Consider the following 14825-nt stretch of genomic DNA (forward strand, 5'->3'; position numbering starts at 1 on the left):
ACTCTGGATGTTCTGACCTTATCCTGTCAGTTTTCAGCATCTCTAAAAATACTAAAAGAGGATGGAGATGCCACAATACCATTCTTGTGGTTCCTTTATTGGATTGTGAATATGAAGTGAAGCTCACAATAAAAACAATTCTTACTGCATGTGAAACAAACCATATAGCCACATTTACAGTCAAAGAAACAATCAGAAGAATAATAATAACTTTCTAGTTGAAGCAAGATTTCCCATATTTTTAAGACCTGAGGGACAACTGAGGTCATGTGGTCCAAGCTCCTGAGCCACATAGGCTGGAAATTTGTCTTCAGACATGCATGTATCTAAAAGTTCATGGCTGTTGGACTCTGAGATCACTTGCGGAAGCAAGCTTTATATCGTCTATCAGAAAGGACAGTTCTAGCTGAACTCTTGCAAGTATATTCCACATGCACAATCTTCTGTTCACTTGAGATGCCTTCACTTTTGTCTAACAAGGGCTCTCCATCCTGTTTCAGGCTAAATTTTAGCCCCTGCGGATTGGTTATAAGTTGTTATTCAAACTCAGTTGCAGCAAAAGGGTTATGTGTGTGATAAAAGGCTGTGAGACTGACCCCTTTGTACTGCAACTGTAAATCAGGATGCAGAAACAGGCTGTGTTTGCATTAGAGTGAAATAAAAGCTAGGAATTACCAAATCTCAGCAGGTGCTGTTATCAGGAAGATTTTCAGAAAAGATCTAATCCTTTATAGTTGCTGGGTAGCTGACGAACGGAGCCTGTTAACATCTTATTTTAGCTCCTGCTGTGTTGAAAGATGTAGCTTTCTTCTCAAGCAACATTTTTGTCTCCACATGGGCTGAAATGCATCTGCCATGGATCACGTAGCGATAAGGCACCTTGTTTTGCCTCCGCAGTGCTGGCTTGGTGTTCCGGTAGGTGAGAAGCTCGAGCTGTTTCATGACTGTGCTGCCCCCATATGGCTCAAGACACCGGTTCAACACTTGCCTCGAAGACATGTAAAAAACAGTCCAAAGATGAATTTGCCTCACCCTAAGGGGCTGATCTTTCTCCCTCTTTGTTGCACTGATCTATTTGTTGCTGAGTGCCAAAGCCTGGGCATCAAATACCGATGTTCAGAGGGGAGGGTATTTACAATCACTTTGGAAAATTCATATGGTGCACACAGGGTAGGAAGTGTCCAGTATATTTCTAACATCTTCACATTGATGGTTTCCTATTGCAGAGAAAACAGAGCAGAGTTTTTGACACTTGCAAATGAGCCCAAAGTATTCAATCACACAGTGTATTTATACTTCATAAGGCACAACACATAAATTAAATAAAATTTGCTCTTCCTTCCATTCACAGCCCACTGTAGGAGCACTATATTTCCCAGAGGCGGCTCATTCCCAGGAATGAAAGTGAAGAAGACTGAGGAAGCTGCAGGCTCTCTACTTCTCCCTCAGTTTGCACTGCTGGCTACAGATTTGCTCAACTTCACATGCCATAGGACCTGCAATGCTATTACATGATGTACTGGGCCTGGCCAGGATGGAGTAACTCCTGCATTGCCTCTGTAAAAGCACTCATTTGCACGAAAATAAAAATAAACCCTTGACTCCTCTGTAAGCTGGGCACCTAGCTGTGATTTGTCCTGGGCTATATATGTAGGCTCTCAATGAGATGTGGCTCTGGATTTTCAATGTAGCCCAAACTCAAACACCAATGAGTCTGAGGTGCTTAGCTCCCTTGGATACCTCTGGAAACACTGACAAACCATTTTTTGATTTCTTGGTTGATAAAGCTTGCCACAGAGACTGAAATCATGAACTTCAACTGATGCATATGGGTCTTTAACAAGTAGCAAGGGACTTCTTTCTCTGCTGCACCAGGTACCAGCCTAACTTTTCTCTTCACAATTTCCATGTCCTCCACACTCAACACTGCTCAGCTGCGTCTACGGGCTTTCCATCACCTGGCCATGAACGGGCTAGGAGACCGATGCTCATCCCACTGCAGTCCTGTGTTTCTGCTTGAAGAAATCAACTGCTTAGTTGTATCCAGTATTGCCTTCATCTGTGTTCCAGATTTGAAATGGTCTATCTGATGCACTGCCTTTGTCTCCTAATGGCATGTTTTCCTTACATAGGTTTCCAGTTCAAACCCAATCCGTGCTTGCTTTTCTATTCAATGAAGAAAACTGGTTGGAAATTTCAGGAAAGTGAACTTGCACAGCAAAAAAGTTGTTATCTTCCAGGAAATACAATGTGTTTGCTAAGTTTGCTCTAGACCTCCACTAGTGCACAGAGGAGAAAAGTAACAACTCAGTTATCTAAAGTATTTTATCATCTCAGAGAAGGTTTGTTTGGGGCAAGGGATTGGAAGGCACTTACTTGCATATGGAATTTGTTTATCCACAGTTAATGACCCATGAAACACTCTGGTTTGTTAATTATCACTGCCACCATAATGGGAAAACTTACCTCATAAATACACTGTGACAGTTACATTTACTTTACTACAAAGCTCTTCTTGTTGTTAAACATTAGTGTGACTGGAGACAACAATGCCAGCCCCATTTCTGAAAAACTTTTCAAATACATGCCCAGCATGCTCCTTTGTCCATACATTTTCCCTAAACTTTGCTGAATTAGCACAGTAGTGAGATTTACCACTATACAGTGCCTATCGATAAGTCTTGTGTGATACTCCTAGACACAGATGAGACTTACCATGCTGTGCTACTTCCATCCTTATTTCAGATATATGATATCTAGACCATCCTAAAATGAATTTAGGAATAAGATGCAGCTGAGGATTTTTGGGATATCCTAAAGCAGGACTCACACAGTCTAATTATCCTAGTCAGCCTACCTATAGTAGCTGAGTGTCTGACCCAGAAACTTCCCCATCGTCACAGTAACAAAGTGGTTCATTATCACAGTGCCTTTGCATGAGATTGAAACATTATACAGTGTAGTATTTTCAAAACTGGATATTTCGGTTTAGGCCCCTGAGCATAGATTTGGTGCCCATAAAGTTGGCTTCACTTTTAACTGTACCTAAAACTCTGAGGATCTGATGAAAGTTATATAGTTTCAGAAAAGATGGCTTGTATTTTTAATATTCTTTGCCTGGAATTTTTTCTCCCAAGTGAGCTTCAAGCTCCTGACTTTTTGTAGAGTCACTAAAAACATCAAAATTTTCATCCCGTGGGAAATTCAGATATGTTGGCAGTTGCTTTTAATATTGAAGCAATATGCTGAATTCCACAGCATTTATTTCTTTTTCAGAGTCCACTATTTACACATTTTTTTCTGTGTAGAAACACACTGTTTTAACATCTTGTTTCAGGTCTGTCTCTGCTATATGTCCTTTTTAAGCTGTAGCAAATTCCATGAAAACTGTAATTCAGACATCTTCCATAAAAACTGGAATTCAGATACCTTAATCTCCTATTCCTACTAAAGTTTCCAGATCACCTTTAAACTAGATCACCAATGAGGTTTTGCTAAGGATGCTCAGATAATACTTTGTCCTGCAAGAGATAGCCCAATCCAAGGAAGAAAAATCACTAAGGCACTTGGAGATCATGGAAGTAACCAGTCCCTTAACTCTGTGAGGCACTGCAGAATCCCATGCAAATGCAAATAAACATGGATAGGCCAGCATGGAATGAGTGGATTGATCCAGTAAACTGGAGTATGTGGATTTGGTTTTGTCTTTCAAAAAAAAAAATCCTTTTTCTTTTTTTATTCCCTTGTAGAATATAAAACTAAACAATGATAGAAAAAAATGCTATTATTATTTTTACACTGAAAAATATCACTTTCCATGAAATAAAGTAGTTGGAAGCCTCCTGATTATCACTATTCTTTTATATAAGGATAAAGGTGCAATTGCACATGCTCATGGACATAAAGAAGAACAGACGGAGGTAAATGCCGCATAGACAAGTGATTTCTCAGAAGCATAACACCTTACTGAAAGAGAGATAAACCTTCGTTTAATATGATTTTTCTTATAGTTCAAGCATGCTCCTTTACCCAATCTTTCTGAAAACTTGTAAGAGTTGCTGAAATTTAATACTAAGGATGAGCTGACCTAATTACTCTTCTATTATAGCGAAAGGGCTTCCTGACTGCAAGATGACATTAACCTGTCTTTATTATTAGACCCTGTCAACTTAGAGCAGAGTACAATGGTAGTTACAAGGAACAAAGAGCTCTCTGATGGTTGTTACCTTGTGTACTTTTTAGAGGAGGAGGAAGGCTTTTGGATGATGCTTTTCTTGAACTGCACTGCAATTAGGAACAGCTTTTAAACTTTATATACGTCTTTTCAGTAACTGATTCAGTGTCACATATGAGATCTATGGCTATTGTGCTCATCTCTGCTCCTGCACGAGAGATCATCAACATAAAGCTAAAATGCTTTGGAGAATGATGGTATGCCAAGAAACGCTAGAGCCAGAAGAAAATGATCAAGAAATACCAGAGGAAAATGCCACTCAAATTTAGCCAAAGATATTATAAAGTCTGAATTGTACTACCCAGTTAAAGAATCCGGTCACATCCATGTTCACTGAATCCTACACTCTCTTTGCAAAAAATAAAATAAAATAAAATAAAATAAAATAAAATAAAATAAAATAAAATAAAATAAAATAAAATAAAATAAAATAAAATAAAATAAAATAAAATAAAATAAAATAAAATAAAATAAAATAAAATAAAATCACCTGTATTAAGCAGCTGCCTTTCTGGACAGAATCAAAAGGAAACACAGAGAGTAAAATGAGGTATGCCAGTAATCACAGAACCGCAGAATCATTAAGGTTGGAAAAGCCCTCCAAGATCATCTGGTCCAACCATCCCCTACCACCAGTGTCACCCACTGAACCACGTCCCTAAGCACCACGTCCAACCTCTCCTTGAGCATCCCCAGGGACGGTGACTCCACCACCTCCCTGCCCCCCAGTAAGGAACCAGGGCTTTCTCCTAGTCATAGAATAAACACATAACAAGCAAAAACACATCGTCAGAGAAAATCAAAGCCTAGAACATGAGACAGAAGATGGCTTGCACATGTGTCTGGCAGGGAACTGATGGAGGCACCAGATCCCAGCTCAGCTGCAAGGCAGCAGCTGCCTGCTGTGTGAACAACCACCACTTATTTCCTAGGGCTCTGAGTCAGAACATTTATTCTCTAGCCTTAAATATATGTGCATGTTTTCACAGGGGAGTTCCTGTGAACTGGCTGCATACAAGAAAAATATTGTTTGCTTGGTGGGTTTTTCGTTGTTGTTGTTGTTTCTTGATTATTTTTTTTTTCCCTTGAGACTTGAGTGGGGGAAAAAAAGTTAAAAAAAAAATAAAAAAATTTTAAAAAGTTCTTAATGCATCAGATGTGATGCTTTGGGAATATTGTGTTTACATTGCTGAGCACACGCAAAACCTACCAAAAACATTGCCACAAAAAGCTAGAGAATACAGACAGCAAGAGACTTACCTTGACTATACAGCTATTCCCTACACGTCCTTTCAAGAAAACACCTCAATTCAAGTTTGCAATAGTGTTTGATTCACTTCACCAAGGAAATAGAAAAAAGCAATGTGCAAAAATGCAACACAGACATCTAGGGTGGAAAAAAGCTAATGTGACTAGTCCCTGTGAAGGTGGTACATGGGGAAAATCAATGCCTGGTTGTCAACAGGTACTCAGGAGTATCTCCTAAGGCGTTTATCAAAGTTAGACCGAGCCTATATAGCGTTTACAAGTGTATCTAAGTTCACTGATCACACTTTCTAATGTGGTATGTCACATACATACAACATTGCTTCTGTCATCTGCCTAGAAAACTACATTTTATGAAAGACAGGAATAATAAACAATAATTAAAAGAAAAAATTCCCCCAAAGCACATAGCTAATGGTTTGTTGTTACAGGTAGAGATAAACAGAGCTTCAAACGAGGATTAGGTAGCACTTGCAAAATCACCTTTGTCTAAATGAAAAATTGCATTGGCTGTTAATCCCAAAGTGGCAATCATATTACAGCTACATAATCATATTACATCTACAGCTGAGCTGTATAGGGTTATGTTTACATCTATTTATGCAGACTTTGGAAAGATGTACACAATCTGAAAATGCTTTCCTTTTCCCTGAATTACCCTCGGAAGCACTGAAATTGGTGACTGGTACCCACACAGTTAGGGAACACACTTGTTTGAGCACTGATCTCCTTGTTCACACAGATGAACGCAAACTGTACACCAAAGCTTGTACTGAGAATTTGGATGAGTTTCTGTGACACGGAAAATAGCTCTGGTTGAAAACGCTACATACCAACATTTTAATCTTCTAGCTTGATTTTCATAAGCATTTCAGATTTGGAAAACAAGTGGTTCCCCGAACCATTTACTTGTTCAGCTGAGCTGGAGCAACAACGACGAAACTGTGCATGCATCCTGACACCTGTCAATCACAAGTAGCCCATCTGGGCCCCGTGCTATTTATTGCTATTCAGTAAAGAGATATTGCACAGAGGCAGCTGGCGGGCTGCAGAGAACGTTTTCTCCTCTCTTCACTTTCATACCTCTGCCTGCAAAATCAGGATCTAGCCAGAAGGATCCAGTTTTTCTCTTATGTGAGACCACAAAATAGCTGAGGCAGTTCTAGCAGAAGTGTGGAAACTTGTGTCACACGTGGCTGGATGGAGATGGGATGAGGTGACATCCAAGAGGCACACATGATAGCAGCCAATGTTAACTGGGAGATGAAGATGATTTTTTTTTTTCATGCTTTTTCCCTGGATGCTTCCACCTTGCTGTCCCCACCACTGCTCAGAACCACTAAGGAAAAAAAACCTATACAAAAGACAGATCTTGGAGATTAGTTTGAAAATCATATGGCAGCTTGCATGTAGTCTTTAGTCTATGGAATGACACCTAAACACACATAGCAATTATTGGACTCTGATCCACGAGTCACATATTTAAGCTGTGATCCACTTCGTTTGAAGAATGAAGTTCTTACCTGCAGTCTATCAGAAAGATGGGCTGGGCAAGCCTCCAAGCTGCCAGCTTTTTGTCCTGATTACTGTGCACAAAGTGTCGTCCACACAGTGAGCTGAACCACTTTGCTCGTGGACTTAGAAACCAGGATGAGAGAGCATGGACTGTCCAAGGGAGGTTCACAGGAACATTCAATTTTCTCTAGGGCTCCAAAGAGAAACCCTGTAGGAGCCAGAGTCCTGCTGTTGCACTGCCTAGCTCACCCACTGTGACAGAGACAGCAACACATTCAGATATGGGAGGGGAGGCACCTTCCTTTTTTTCATTGCCTTTTCAGTTCTTCACAGACTTTCACATTGACTTTGAAGAGCTTTGTTAAAGATTTAAAAAAAAAATACAATCCCCTGTGAAAGTATGAGGAACCATTTTTTTCCTTTCTTTTTCTTTTTCTTTTTCTTTTTCTTTTTCTTTTTCTTTTTCTTTTTCTTTTTCTTTTTCTTTTTCTTTTTCTTTTTCTTTTTCTTTTTCTTTTTCTTTTTCTTTTTCTTTTTCTTTTTCTTTTTCTTTTTCTTTTTCTTTTTCTTTTTCTTTTTCTTTTTCTTTTTCTTTTTCTTCCTTTCTTTCTTTCTTTCTTTCTTTCTATCTTTCTTTCTATCTTTCTTTCTTTCTTTTTCTTTCTTTCTTTCTCTCTTTCTTTCTCTCTTTTTCTTTCTTTCTTTCTTTCTTTCTCTCTTTTTCTTTCTTTCTTTTCTTTCTCTCTTCCTTCCTTCTTTCCTTCCTTCCTTCCTTCCTTCCTTCCTTCCTTTCTTCCTTCCTTCCTTCTTTCTTTCTTTCTTTCTTTCTTTCTCTCTCTCTCTCTCTCTCTCTCTCTCTCTTCCTTCCTTCCTTCCTTCCTTTCCAAAAGACTTCTTATTGTCCCTGCTCCGGCATTTAGTTTTGCCAGAACAGCGCTATACTGACAATGAAAAAAATGGTTTTCCTCACTTTCTTCTTCCTTAAATTCAGTTTCAGCTGAAATGTTGACCTCTGTTCCAATTCATTGAAGCCCAGAACTGCCAGAAGCAGTGAGTCTAGAGGTTAAACTACCTGAACTAGAGCTACTACAAGAACTACAGCCCCCATGTCAGGGCAGCCTGAGGAGTTACAGATCTTCACCTGGAATGGACACAAGATTGACAAGGGTGGTGTGCTCCCCTTGCACATTTTGTCAATTCAAATGACCCAGGGAGACAGAGCCTTGGACCCTGAATAATAGCCGCTAAATACTGTCCTTTGGATTAACTCAAAATCTTTAACCGCGTGGTGTAGACAGGGGGAATAAAAGTTGCCCGGCTTTGTACCACTGAGAAATAAAGGATGCAATTTCTCTAGCTTAATATTCAGTGAATGCTATTCCTGCAACTTGCCTTCAGTACCTGTGTTTGGACAAGAATTTACCACTGGAAGTACCTTCTCCTTTCCACTGACCATAGGGGGATACAAGGGTGAGTAGTTCAGATAAATCAGAACAAGTGCGGATATATTCGTAAAGTGAACATGCACATGCAAGATGGTTCAAAGGGACGGGATTAAAGATATTTTTTTCCATATCGACCAAAATGAGACATCAGGTAATGTTACTTTCATGCTGCCACTTTCACATACTCACCCTTCCCCATGATCTGTTCGTATGGGGAAAAGCGGATCTGACATGGGGGAGAGTTGTTCAGAGAGAGGACAGGCTTTCAGCATGGACAAGGCAAGCTGCACTTCATGCAAAAATCTCCTCCCTTCCTATTGACGTTTGATTTCAGCACAGGGAGGTGAGACCTCCATTATTCGTAGCCTGCTTTTTCCTCTCCCAAGACAACCTCCGTTTCTACTCCCTAAGAAGGACTCTGGACCCTTCCCAAGCTATTTCCAGGCTGTGTAAAGACACATGTGAATTATTCACACCATGTGAATAATGTTTGTGCATCAGAGCTGATATACAAAGTATAAGACTGTGAATTCCTACAGGCTAGCATGAGTCTCTCCAGGGCATTCACAAGTATGGGATGAAAATCACTACTCTGAATGACAGCCAGCTGCTGTCCCACTCCTGCCACTCCTGTCCCTACAAGAATATCTGGGTTTTAGCATACACTTCAAAGTCAATATTCCGTCTGCTTTCTTTGGCACAGCAACATTCATTTTCGGAGGAAAGCAAGGCAAGTGAATAGCTGCAGAAACGCATGGGTTGATGGCAGGCTTGGCACAGCAATATGCCGACAGTGAGTCCCAGAGCACTTGGGAGAGCAGGTCCCATGGCCAGCAGCACAGCCAAGTCCCATAAGCCCCACTCAGCAGCCACCGACTATCTGGCCATGAGTAAGAGGGTGCTCTGGTTATTCATCTCGCAATTTGTTTAAACTGCAAAAGCACAAACAGGCCTGATTTTTGTCATTGCTTTTGGCTTCAGCAGATGTCTTGTGGGCAGTAACTGTCTCCTTAATATTCCTGCGAAGCAGCTTTCTGCTATACGGTACTGGGGAAAAGATAATTGCATCAGAGACAAGCCTCTTCCTTCACAGAATAATTTCCCCACCCTGCATCATGTTTATATTTAATAACAGAGCATATTTGGGGTATTTCAGAACTGATAACTCATTAAAATAACAACCTAGCCATCAGCCCATCTGGGAAATATAGAAAGTATAAATTTTAAGCCAGCCAATAAATCAAGTGAAGTATTAAAACTTCAAAATTGTAAAAAGGAAAAAAGGAGAAAGAAAAAAAAAAAGGACAAGAGTGAGACATTAGCCAAAATTAGCCCTTTCTCAGGTTCAAAATGAGGCAGTGCAAACCATTGGCCCTACCACTCATTTTTATCAGAAAAGGGGACAAATCATCATGTGTGGGAGAAGCAGCTCTGCTGGAGAGCTGGGAGAAGCTTAGTCTCACTGCACCCCACCTATATATCATCTCTAATTTTGGGGAATGTGGAATTTTCTGGGCAGATTCAGCTTCCATAGTCTCTCTTGATTACCATCTGTTACGTGACAGAAAGGATGGTGGGTGCTGGCTGCTAGTTTTTAAACATTAACCGGACAATCAACTCACAGCTCCCATTTGGCACCAGGGAGCAGATTCCAGCACTGTCAGGCACACTAACCCACTTGAAATCTGGCATATGTGGCTTGCCATAACTCAGCAAGAAGCACCACGTATTCAGATGTTTCATCCATCCTTTCCACCAAAAATCCCTTGTATGTAGCAAGGGATGCTTGCAGTTTTATAAGAGGCCATGGAAGGACAACCACTTAATGCTCTGGGGCCAAGTGTCACTTTTAATGAGGGTTTAGGCTACATGGGTGCTAGGGACCTTATCATTAGTCTTTCCCACGGTTTCAAATATCTAACAAGCCTGCAATGTGAGCAAGTCTGCCTGAAAATGCTGGTGATGTCGGAGGCTCCATCTGTTGCTCATTCACAGCACATATTGTCAGGAGACCGGGAATGCCACTCTCCCACCTTTTCATACTCTCACGCTTTTTTGCATTGATAAGATTTCAGAAGCACATTTGTGGCTCTGCTCAGAGGGGAATATGACAGCACACTTGTCATGCTTTCCCTCTGCCAACACGCCTTCTTCACAGACAGCAGACTGGGCTACTGCTGACCTTATTGTCTGGAAAGACAAAATCTCATGGGAATATTTTCTCTCTGTTGTTTTCAGAGGTAGGTGTTTCTTTCCTCTATTTCTTCCTCATCAGTACTGAAGTCCCGTGCCTTTAATCAGTTTTGTGCTTTGACTTTCCTGACTATGCCATCATTTACCCTTCCTTTCCATTTTAGCTCCATGTCATTTCCATGTCTCCCTGCTCTCTTTGAACATGATCCTATTGAGCAGGGCATAAGAAGCACCAAGTACCTTTGGCTATGTTGGAGTACTTTGGAAGCGGAGAAGGCAGGGTCCAGAGTCACATGGGAAAAAAGTACAAATTGCTCAAGTATTTTCAACATCTCCACTTCGGAGTGCCCAGCCTGAGATGGTTGTGGATGGCTGTCAACAGTACAAAACCCCTACTGTTGGTTTAAAGGCTTTATTGTCCACTAGGTTGTAGCAAGGGATGTCACTTTCTGAAGAGCAAAGTTTCACTTGGGAGTGGTGTTGGTGCGGACACACTCCAAGGTGGTTGTGTGACTTAGTTTGGGATTTTTGGACAAACTGTCATCAACTCATGGTATGAATACATGGTCCAGAGCACCAGAACCACCAAGTCTAAGTGGAGTAAACTGGACCACAGTTCTTTTTCCCCTGCTCTGTTGGACATGGATTTTTTAATTTCACCCCAACTTACACATGCATGAGTAGATGTCATGGTATAAACAAGAGGAATAGTTTTAGTTCCCCTCAGATATGGCGAGAGTAGGAGGGAGACCAAAAGACATTTAAGCCATTCCACCACAGAGCACTCATATTGCACTATATATCCAGTTCTGAGTCACACCCTTCCTCCAGGCTGGTACGTTTGGTATTTTGGGACATGAAGCAAGAGAAAAGTCATGGCTCCAAGACAGAGGAGGTGCAGAAACACTGTAAGAGAGTGGCAGAGGAAGGAGTTAACAGAAGTATTACAACCCCATTAGCTTTCCCAGGAAATCTGAGCTGGTACTAGTCACTATCATAGAAAGCAGTTATCAGCTGTTGAAGAGCTGCTATGAATTAAATGACTGGTGAAAGGAAATCTAAATCAGTAAGGGAGCATCACTGCTGAGTATTTGTTTAATGGAATTAAGGTAATGAAAATTCAAAACACGAAATTTCAGTTCTAAATACCAGAAGCTCAAGGAAACACAGAAAAACGGTAGTTAATCAAAAACAGCATCTGTAGGTAAAAAATGCAGACTTGTTCTTGAAATGACTGCAAATTAATTGTTGAAAAGAAAAAAAAAAACTCGCTTGTCTAATTATCTGCTGTGCATTAAATATTATTGAAGAGGCCTAGGGCAGTATCAACTTATCACAAAATAAAAAATGATTTCTTACAGACAAACTTCTGAAGTTTATTTAGGAGGGCAATGTGACTTTTCAAGAGTTGTATATTTGCTTTTGCATGCACCAAAGTAAAATCTAGAAACAAAATCTTCGCAAGTGCATCCTTTCTTAAAAGAGAAATCCATGGTGATGACATTCTTAATAAATTCAGTTCATGTTACTGTAATGATGTTTGTCTAGCAATACCTTGGGAATTACAGTTAGCTTCAACATTAATTAATTCATTGCAATTTTCATGTGTTATCAACACATTTTACATCCTCTGCTGGATCAAAATTACCCCAGCATAATGGAAAATTTTTCTATGCATGAATTTTCAAAATGCCTTTCAAATAAGCATAGCATACACAAAGAAAATCAATCTCTTAGGAACATCAGCATGCAAGATGAAATTCCTAGTTCATGATCTGCACCTATGTTTCCTGACTAGTAATGTAAAATCTTAAAATAAATTGAATGCCACGACAGACAGATCCTTGTCGCATGGTTATAGCAAATCATTAAGAACTAGGACTTAAAGTTCAAATTCTAGAAAAAGGCTGTCTGGGAGAGGAAATGAATGTTGTGATCAGTTTTAAATAACTCATAGGGAAACTTCTGATCGACTTTTCTAGTACGGTGAACCACTTTTGAAGCTTGGTATTTTGTGTAACTAACGTCAACACAAATACCCTGGGTTTAGCTGTCAAAGAGGGAAAGGCATTACTTCAGCCACTCAGGAGATAAAAGTTAGAAGTCAGAAGCAGAAATTAAGCAATGGAAAATAAAATAAAAATATCAGGGACAAAGCAGCTGACTGTGAAGTCTGTAAGAATAAGCAGCCAACACTGTCACAAACAAAATATGAACAAAGACAAAATCTCACAGTCAACTGCTCCGCGCTGCCTGGCAGCAGGAGTGGTTTATGTCTTTTTTATTTTGGCTTATTTCAGACCTGATTCTGCAGCAATTTATTCATTCATACTTAAAGCATTTTTAATTCACTGCTTGTAGTTCCTGACACTCAGGACAGCAATGGCAGGAAGAAAGACAAAAAGGAGTTTCATGCAGGAGGTGTTGAAATCCACACTGCAGCATGCATAGAGGAAGGGCAATTTGATGGACACAGCCTCCACTAAGGGGGTAGAAATATCCCATAACAAAACATGTGGTGGAGTTAGCTGTCATTATAGAGTTACAATCATTTAAAACAAACTCTTTCTTCATGTTTGTCCACAAAAATGGGGAAAAAGAGAAGAAGGTGAAGCTGAGCAAATACCTGGTTATACATGCCCATTAGAAAGCTGTTTAGTCAGGACAGTCATATTTAATAACCAAAGGCATAGCGTAACTTCATTCTGGATAACAAACAGGCAAGACAGAAAGACTTGAAGGAATATCTTGCTGTTCCTTTGTTGCCATGACAGCCTTATGAAAAATATTAGGCAGAAGATAACACAACCATCAAACTCCAGATGTGAAATTCCAATGAAGTCAGGATGTTGTCTGATAAATTAGCTCAGAAATTCAGTAAGATTCACTATCTTTAAAAATTATACATATATGCTGGTGTGAAATAAATGCACCAGAGAGAACTACCGCATGCTTCTGCTCAGTCCTTCTGGAAAAGAGAGACAGGGATTAACAGCAAGGCTTTGTGTTGTAGTCTTCCTTTTCATCATCAAAGAAACACTCAGAGTTCATCTTGATTGTCTTTCTGTCACCCTAGCTAGATTTCGGTCTGGCCTCTCATGCTTTCACATTATCCTTAGTGCTGAACGGTCTTGACCAGCACTCGGAAGTAGCAGGTATTAATCACTAATTTTGCAGTGCGAGTATTCTGAGATGTCATCAGCCCAAAAACCCAATGACATGCAGGCCAATAAGTCAAACACTTTCCTGTTTACAGGCTAAACTATGCCAAGAAATCATTACAGACAAGTAGCTACTTAGGGCCAGGACCCAAGAGAAGACTTATGTGCTTTAAATACTAATGTAGAATCATAGAATCATCTAGATTGGAAAAGACCTTGGAGATCATCGAGTCCAACCATCACCCCGACGACTGAGTCCCATCACTAAACTTAGTGCCCTTAGTGCCACATACACTTGTCTCCTAAATACCTCCAGGTCTGGGGACTCCAGCACTTTCCCAGGCAGCCTGTTTCAATGCCTAACCGCCCTCTCTGAGAAAAAAATATTCTTAAGAAAACTTCCCCTGGCACATCTTGAGGCCATTTCTTCACATCCTATCACTTGTCACCAGAGAAAATAGACCAACACCTTCCAGATAGTTGTAGAGAGCAATGAGGTCTCCCCTCAGCCTCCTCTTCTCCGGACTAAACAACCCCAATTCCTTTAGTCACTCCTCAATAACTTTTGTTTACTAGTCCCTTTATGAGGTTTGTTGCTCTTCTCTGCACTGTGGTGGTTTTACTCAGGTGGGCAGCCAAGCTCCACCACAACTGCTCTCTCTCTCCCCCTCCTCAAAGAGAAAGGGGGAGGAAATATGATGGAAAGGGCTCAACAGTTGAGGTAAGGGCATGGAGATCACTCAACAATTATCGTCACAGGCAAAACAGACTCAGCAGCTCCCCCCAGACCCCCTGCTCCTGCGGGGGCTCCTCTCCACGGGCTGCAGCTCCGGCCCGGGGCCTGCTCCTGCGGGGGCTCTCCATGGGCCGCAGCCTCCTCCAGGCCACATCCACCTGCTCCACCGGGGGCTCCTCCACGGGCTGCAGCGTGGAGATCTGCTCCGTGTGGGACCCATGGGCTGCAGGGGGACAGCCTGCTCCACCAGGGGCCTCTCCACAGGCCGCAGGGGA

At 40.9% G+C, this 14825-nt stretch overlaps 1 long non-coding RNA gene across 1 annotated transcript in view; it reads right to left on the minus strand.

The window, feature by feature from the left end:
* Positions 1-978: 978 nt before the first annotated feature.
* LOC308196096 overlaps positions 979-14825 on the minus strand; it is a 54160-nt gene continuing 40313 nt past the window's right edge. The window contains exon 4 of the long non-coding RNA XR_013952083.1: positions 979-1217. This is a non-coding gene — a long non-coding RNA (uncharacterized lncRNA). The remainder of the gene's footprint in view (positions 1218-14825) is intronic.

Source organism: Anser brachyrhynchus, assembly GCF_964034855.1.
Source record: "Anser brachyrhynchus genome assembly, chromosome: 1".
Lineage (NCBI taxonomy): Eukaryota > Metazoa > Chordata > Aves > Anseriformes > Anatidae > Anser > Anser brachyrhynchus.